Below are 8,661 nucleotides of genomic sequence, written 5' to 3' on the forward strand. Positions count from 1 at the left end.
TCTAATTATTTTACACGTAGATATTTCTTTCTTTCAGTGACCAGAAGCTTGGATGGTCAGATTGGAAAACGATGGTTCACATTTTATTATTAATTTTGCCTTTATTAATTTTGCTTTGGTTTTTCATAGGAGTCTCATAGGCTTGTTTAATTCCTTCTACAAAATGGAAGGGATTTATGGAATCAGGTCAAATCTCCCCAGCCTGACATGACTAGAAAAAAGTCTGGACCTGATCCAGAGCTTGCTCTTAAGTTGTTTCTTTTTTTAAAGTTTCCTCAAAAACAGTTCTGAATATTATACAAGGTTATGCTCCCAAGTGATTAAAATGACGATTGCAGTTAAGGTGGTGACATTCTTTTAGTGGAAACTCATCTGGTCTCTAATAAGCGCTGCTGCCCCACAGATGCTCCAAGGCCTTGGGCTCTCTAATCACTGTGCTGTCAAAGCCCCTCTCCACCTGCTGGGGAGTGTTTTGACACAGAACAAGGACTTGGCCCTGGGCAGCCTCTGAGCCCTCCAGCAAATAAAGCTGCTGATTGTCACACATCCACCTCCCTCCTCCAACTCCCCTCGGGTTCATTCTGCTTGACTCGTTTTACTGGTAAACCTTTAACTTGATTTCTTGTATTGATTTTGATGTTCATCACGCTGGCTCCTTTGAGTGTTTCTAGAGATAAAAAGTAGTGCTCAAGTCAGAGTCCTTTGCCAAATTCAAGGCTTTAATGTTTTTTCTAACCTTGAGCACACTTAAGTCTTCTCTTCTTGTTATTTAAAGATCTGCACCATAATCACAAAAGAACAGTGGCCGACTGCTCTGGGGCTGAAGGTGGGGCTGCCTTAGGTCAACCTGAGCTGCTTTGTTTTCTAGAATGACTTAAAAAAAAAAAATTCAAGCTTTGACTTACAGGGATGCGCCTCATCAGCTGCCTGGAGGGAAGCGGGGGGTGGGGTGGGGTGGGGGTGGGGGTGAGTGTCCAGTAGAACTTTCTGTGATGGAGAATGTTCCTTCCATCCCTGTTGTCCAGTAAGGTACCACAGGTGGCCGGTGCCATATTGGACAGTGCTCGTGGAGCTGGCGGGGATCAAATGTGGACCAGATCTGCATGCAGAGACTAAGGAAATGCAGAGGAGAGATTTGCAAAGGTTGTACTTTCCTTCTGGTCGGAGCCTCTCATCCACACTGTGGTAAGTGGGTCAACTCTAGTTCACGCTTCCTTTTAGGAGAGGAGGGTAAACCCGTGCAGAATTAACCCTGCATTTTCCACAGGCTACTTTTAAGTCCCTCATTTGAACTTCAGAATGTGTGTATTTCACTCTCAAACTCTTTTGTTTGTTTTGGTTTCTGTTTTTGCTTTTGCTTTTTGATAGTCAGGTTCAGCATAGTTGAATGCAATTGCTTTCTTGAAAATCTTACCTCTACCTAAAACTAAAAATAACGCCTGAATTCTGAAAGTCTTCCTGAGGGAATCACACATAAAGAAGGAGTTATTGGCAAAGGTCTGAAAGACAAAGAAGAAAAGGTGATTTTCTCAGTTAAAAATGCTTTGGCAAATTCTTATGTGTAACCTAAGATTGACGCTTGCAGTGGAAAATAGTAACTTTTCTTCTTGGGGAACAAGTAAGCTTACATTTTAAAGGCCACTGTAATGTATATAGTGCAACTTAAAATTACGCACATTTGTCTTTGTTTTCACAAAACATGGTGTATTTTTGGTAGGATTCTAGCATCTACATTGTCTGAATTTTTCAACCTTGAAAATGACTTTAAAAAAAGTAATAGCCACCATTTATTAATGCTTCCTATATGCCAGGCTCTGCCAGTCCTTTCTATGCATTATCTCGTTACATACTCACAACAAACTCATGAGTTAGACATTTTTGTTACTCCCTTAAAATATATTTATATTAAAGTCGTACATACCATGGTTAAAGTTAACCAGATGAAACTAAAGGGCTCATGATAAAAATCTGTCATCTCTGGCCCCATCGTGTGTTCATCTAGTTTTGCACCCCAGAGACAACCATATTTATTTGTTTTCAGTTCTTGAGGCAGTTATTTCCAGATTCCTAACAGTGTACCAATATGGCAGTGATTTTATTCAGACATTGTCTGTTGATACCAGCTGTGATGGATAAGGGTTTAGTTCATCCCGTACCTTCATTTATGCCTTCCTCTAGCTCCCTTTCGTAAATACATATATATTTATATGGTGTGTAATATTTTTGTATATTTATTGTGTATAACATTTGTGTATATTGTGTATATTTAATATACACATAATATAAATATATATTCAACCGAGTGTATATATATATATAATATAAATATACATAATATATATATTCAACTGAATATATATTATTTATTACTGAACATAAATGTGTGTGTGTGCACATTAAAATTAACCATGTATATGGTTAATTTTGGTTTCTTTCCTGGTCAGTTATCATTGTAACCTCAAGAAAACCATACTTAAACCTGCATCTATGGTTCTGTCGGCCATAGAGAATATTTCTTAACTGCGCATTTTATAAAATACAGTTGTTAGTTCTCTCACCCTTTCACGAGCTGTCATCCCTTCCCCCACTTTCCAGTCTCTACCAGCCACACCTTAATTTTGATCGGCTTGAAGCATATGAAACTGCTGACATGCCATGGCCTTTGACCTATAAGGATGGCAGTTCCATATGGTCATGTTCAGTTTGGCTAAAATTAAATTGCATTTCATAACCATTGGCTTCCATACTTATGGAATTAATATTAGGCATATTCTATGATGTTATAAATGTGTTTAGAAATAGGAACGCACGGTGTAAAAGATGAAGTCTTCCTTTTTACTAGCCCTCTACGTTCTTTATTTTAGAATGGTTTCTCGTTTGAAGGGTCCGCTGTTTCCTTATCCAGAGATGCAGCTGCTCCACCTTTGAAAATACCATACATTTATTCAGTGCTACTTTCAGTACAGGCAAGGCTCGTCACTAGTATTTTGGAGACAGCTGTATCGGTGAGATAAATGAGGAAGGTGAGCAGTGATCAATATCGTGTCACTTCCATTTATCTACTGTGCAGATATTTATGGAGCACCTACGATGCACCAGACACCACAATAAGGCAAAGAATAAATCAGTCACAGGTCCCAGACTTCAAGGGGATGATACTCTAGTGTGGCCAAATTGTGGCATTCTGCAAAATAAACAGTGGAGGGACTCTGTGTGTGTGTGTGTGTGTGTGTGTGTGTGTGTTAAACTTAGGCTAGGATGCCATCCAGATTCATTGAGATTTTAGAGGTTATTTAGATTCTCCTGTGAGCTGTGACTTTTGGTCTTTTACCGAATGCTGATAGAACAAATAGCTTTGTTTTACTCTAATAATAGTTGTGTTATCTCTAACACAGGGATAGTAAAATTCTCACTTGTATCAATGAATTGCTTCAGAAGGTCTCTATGTTTCTATACATTTTTAAATTAAATTACAAATTTATATAACAAACCCAAATTGAATTGTCTTCCTATAGTTGAAAAAAGTTTTAAAGGCTGCTATTAAAGTGATTGTTTAAGGTTATTTTTCTTACATTTTGTTTGTCTTCTTTAACTGTTCCTATCTTATATGACTTGTCAGTATCCATTTTTGTTGCTGGACCTGCTATTTCATTAAAGAAAGGTTTTCATGGCAAAATAGGCAGGAATGGACAAGTATGCTTGATTTCTTATGTGATTTGAAGAGACGCTTGTGATCTCCACTCACACTATTTTTACTCACTGGAACCTAAAACAATATTGCTGGCCGGACTTACACTCTGCCTTGAGAAAGAGAGCAGGAAATCGTGTACGTGATCAAGTGGATTATTGAACCAAGTTCCCTGTGGTTTATTTGCTCCTTATGTAGCCATTTCGTTCTTATAGTGACCTTGGGAAGCAACAAGGGCTGTGCTTAGGTTACTGATTTGTAACCTCATGTCCATCATAGGACGCTGTCCACTTATGCCTAAGATGGACATGTATCACGTGAGGAGCATCACGCATGTGGTAAGTGCTCAGTGAATATACTTGGCGTCAGTGAATGAATAAAACGAACTGAAATCCCCCTCAGTGATGTAGGAAATCAAATGCCTTCCTAGAGATTTCTATGAATTCCTGGGGGGCTAAAATGTTTATGGTTCCTTTTGGTTCAAGACCTCTTCTCACACCAATGGCTAACATTTTCTGATTGTCTCACAAAACTATCCATGTTTTCCCACTCCTGTATGAGGAGGGCTCAGAAATGAGATGAGACTCTTTCTTTGATTTCTCATACTCTTGTACATCATGGATGGAAAGGTCAACAAAAGAAAATGCATCTGTGATTATAGCAGACTTTATTCAAAGTTTGGGGACATTTTCTCAGTGTTTCTGTGCAGTGATGTGGCCATCCATTTGCAGTCTCCTCTGTCCAGATGCCCGCCCCCCCAAGGACCTGTTTTTACAAACAAAATTATTCAAGTGAACAAAGTTAGGCCTTCTCCAATTATTCCTATTTACCCTAATTCTTGACTTTTCAAGACTACATTTTCTCTTACTCTGATTCTAATGCAGAAATTTTGGCAACATTGCCCTGGGAGCGTGGGGTCGCGGATCGAGGAACAAAAGTTGCTCAACAGTTTGAAATGATGTCCCACAGAACTGGGTTTGTACTTTGGCTCTGATATTTACTGATCTTTGACATTGGTTAATTTGCTGAACTTCTCTAAGCTTTATCCTCCTATAAAATGTGGATAATTATAACATTTTACCTACTTTGTAGGGCTGTGAACATAATGCATGAAAGGTGCACAGAACAGTGTTTAGTGCCTCAAAAGCAGCCAATAACTTTCTTTTGTTGCCGTCACATTTTTCATACCGCTGTTGTGAGCCCTGATTCACTTGAAGACTGTACTTGCTGAAGTTCTATGTTGTCTTTAGAAATGTTTGCTACTCTAAAATTTACTACCTTTAAAAATAGTTCCTTAGATGGGAATGAAGTGGGGAAACTGGAAATACACGTGTGCATGGTGGAGAAAAAAGTGGTCCCTTAGATTTCCATCATGATCGGACCACTTGCCTTTCTGTTAGAAATTCTAGTACTTTGAAGTAGAAATGCTTTGAAACTTAGCAACCACCGTATCACCGGCAGTGCCATTCTTTCCTTTCATTTAACTGCTTTGAGCATTTAGTACATGGAGCCCATGACAGATCTCTGATGGTGAGATTGGTCTTACCTTAAATGCTGGCCATTTACTCATTTCACTATGGTTTTTATAAGTAAGTCAGCATTTTCAACTCTATATTTTCCAGCAGGTCTTATTAAAAAAAGCTATTTTTTGACTCCTGGGAAACTATCTGTGATACATTTTTCACTATAAGGTTTTTTTTGTTTGTTTTCTCGTTATGGAAAGAAATATGGAGAGAGAAAAAAAGGAATGAGATCTTTTTTCTACTTGAGTGGCTCTTCTTAGATGACTTTGAACTCAGTGTGTAGGTGTTTTGACCCATATAAAAATCTACAGAAAAAAAAGGACCGCTTTTTGAGAGGCAGGTCAGAGATAATTGTGAATGTGTGCTTCCATTCAACACACATTTTTCCTTTGGAGATGTGTAGCCCAACTGAATTATAAGCTTTTGAAATGAGTATTTGATGGACTTCAGACTGTGTTGTGAAAAAGTGGAAAATTAGAAAGCTTCCTAAAACCAAAGTTTGAGAAATTTTTTGCTATTTATTGTGGTTACACACCCTTGTAAGAGTAAATCCTTTGAGCTTTCAATGGGTTCCATCCCCATAGTCTTTTCTTTTTTTTAAAACTAGTAGGCACATAATTTTGGGTCATATATATATATATATATTTTTCCCCCCATATATATGTATATGGAAGACTTCTTGCATATTTAGAGAACTGTAAATCATATGGTCGCCTAAAACTCAGTTTGGGGACTGGTCTTATTTGTTAATAATGGTTTGTGTCATGTGTTGGGGATGAAGGTGGGAGAAAGAGTTATTTTCCCTAATTACAGAAAATCCTGGACATATTTACATCATCCCAAAACGTAGTGATCAATCTGTGAACCCCTAAATGGACTGCTCCTCCTAATAGGGATACTGCATGTGTTCTGAATGCTTATTGGCTCTGAGATTACTTATATTTTATTTCTAAACTGTGCCAAGGGTGGCAAGATTTTATGGTCTTAATCTATAATATTATTCCTGTATTTAATATACAACTTTGGTGGTTTACTTTTTGTGATGTTAGATGTTGAAGGTTTTTTTTGCATTTTATTTTATTTATTTATTTTAGATGTTGAATTTTTTTTTTTTTTTTTTTTTTTTTGCGGTACGCTGGCCTCTCACTGTTGTGGCCTCTCCCGTTGCGGAGCACAGGCTCCGTACATGCAGGCTCAGCGGCCATGGCTCACGGGCCCAGCCTCTCTGCGGCATGTGGGATCTTCCCGGACCGGGGCACTAACCCGTGTCCCCTGCATCGGCAGGCGGACTCTCAACCACTGCGCCACCAGGGAAGCCCTGAATTTGTTTTTTGTATTTTATTTTATTTATTTATTTTAGATGTTGAATTTTTTTACTTACATTATTTGAATTATTGATGTTTGGATTGGTCAATGTCTTTAAATTTAACTTGAAACTACTTATCATTCTTTGCTTTTAAATCATGCTATTAACTGCTTTGGATTAATGTGTTAATTTTCTCTCAGCTTAAGTTCATTTGAATGGCTTATTTTTCACAGTACTGGCTATAATTCGCTATATTTAGCAGTTCAGTGGCTATGATGGAACAGGATTAAAGGGACAAAAGCAGTTATTCAATCTTCTAACTAAACTTGACATCTGTTTTTATGCTATTTTCTTGTTTTTAACCCAAGCCTTAGTAAATTCCTCTTTTCCAAATCGTTTTTTTTTTTTTTTCCTTAATCACTATTGATTTTTGACTGATACAACAGCTACTTTCAGTGAATGTACTGAAGACCTACCTGTACTATGTGTAGTTTTTTAAGGGATACTAGAAATATTTTGGTGGAAAAGATTCCTGTACCAAGGAGCTAACTCTGAGACTTTTTCTGGGAGGTCAGGGAGGAGTTAAAATACTAACTGTAACATGTGGAAGAAGAATGCAGCAATAAGGCTGAGGAAAGGAAGTTAGCATTTAGGGGTGGATTGGTTGACATCTAGATGGATGCGTGGATTTGGAAGCCCTCAGCAGGACAATGCATTTCTGAAACATGTAATCCACCTATCAACGTTTCTGCTTCTTCACGGGTTATCAGTGGACTGTTCTGTGGGAAAGAAATCATGTCTGGTAGTAGTGCTAGGGTTCTGGTTTTAATCAGATCTCTTGTATCCTTAATCATGGTCCTATATCATAGTTACATATTAATCTCATTTCTCAAAGGACCTACTCATTGACTCAGTATAGACTCCTGTGAAAGAATTATACTTTGCAGCGAAATATAGCCATCAGTGCCAAGAACATAATTCCCTATGTTTGTAAGGAGGCTGTCTTTGTAATATGTCTACGAATATTTCCTTTTGTTTATGTAATAGGAATACTTGTCATCTGATGTACTCTATGTGAAGAAAAGAAATCCCTATGAATGTTCTAAAGCCCCGCTGTCCCATAGTGCTGTAATGTCTGACGGAGGATTGGTCCCCAGACTCCTAGATGTGTGATTCTGGCCTGAAAAAGCATCCCCACGCCCTCACTGTCCCCCATGGAACTTTCTGGAACTGAACTCAACATGCTGGCGTGTCCTCCTACTCTGGTCCACAGTGCAGTGGTATCAGACCCCGAGTATCCCTCCTCTGTCCTTCGTGGCCTCTGCTCCACCAGGCCTTCCCTCCTGGCTGTCCTCATGTGAGTGGGACCCTTTTCTTCCCTCCTCTGCCTTGCCCACAGTTCCCTGATCTGAAAGCGCTCTTCCTCAGCTCCATCTCAGAATGTCTAAAAACGGCCCATTTTTGAAATAGCAGGCAGTGTAAACAGCATTAAGCTTCCCTTGATTTTCTCAGCTAGTCAGGATCTCTTTCCCACAGCACTTTGTAATTGTAATGATCGATAATTATCACTTTCAGTTTTGCAGATTTCTGGAAACTGGGATGTTAGCTTCCATTGCTGGTTTGGAGGCTCCCTTTGACATTTGAGTCCTGTGAGGCAGCCTAAGGCGGTGTTTAAACGTGACCTTGTATTTACTGAAATCCATTAGATGCCTATTTTCAGGCATTTGCAGTTCCTGCATAACTGGCCTGTAACCTACAGGGATCTTACTTCCTCTCCCGCTGCAGCTGCCCTGGTGTTTTTTCAGCTTCTCTATTAATAATTTGCCATTATCCTCCTGCTTGCCGGTGCCTTATGCAGCCGTGGAATTCGCGCGGCGCTCCCACCTGTGCCTCAAGCCCATCTCATCCCAAAGCCACTTCTCATCCCCGCCTGGCCAGAGGCCCCTCCCCACGCAATCCAGTCCAGCTACACCTTTTCTGTTTGTTTTTTCTTTCCTGTTTCCTATTCTTGACCTTTATGGTATTTTTCACAAATTTTAGCTCAATACATACCTACTTACCTGTGTATAAACCGAATAAATCTTTGCGCCTGTTTGCCTATTCTGTGCAGGCAATGGCATTTAAAAAATGACACCCTCGTCGTG

At 39.1% G+C, this 8,661-nt stretch overlaps 1 protein-coding gene across 1 annotated transcript in view; it reads left to right on the top strand.

Annotated features, from left to right (window-relative positions):
• Window positions 1-1,130: 1,130 nt before the first annotated feature.
• Window positions 1,131-8,661, top strand: part of MYO16 (myosin XVI) — a 463,256-nt gene continuing 455,725 nt past the window's right edge. The window contains exon 1 of the mRNA XM_007451283.1: window positions 1,131-1,185. The gene's annotated coding sequence lies outside the window, so the exon portion shown is untranslated. The remainder of the gene's footprint in view (window positions 1,186-8,661) is intronic.

Source organism: Lipotes vexillifer, unplaced genomic scaffold, assembly GCF_000442215.2.
Source record: "Lipotes vexillifer unplaced genomic scaffold, Lipotes_vexillifer_v1.1 scaffold2194, whole genome shotgun sequence".
Classification (NCBI taxonomy): domain Eukaryota; kingdom Metazoa; phylum Chordata; class Mammalia; order Artiodactyla; family Lipotidae; genus Lipotes; species Lipotes vexillifer.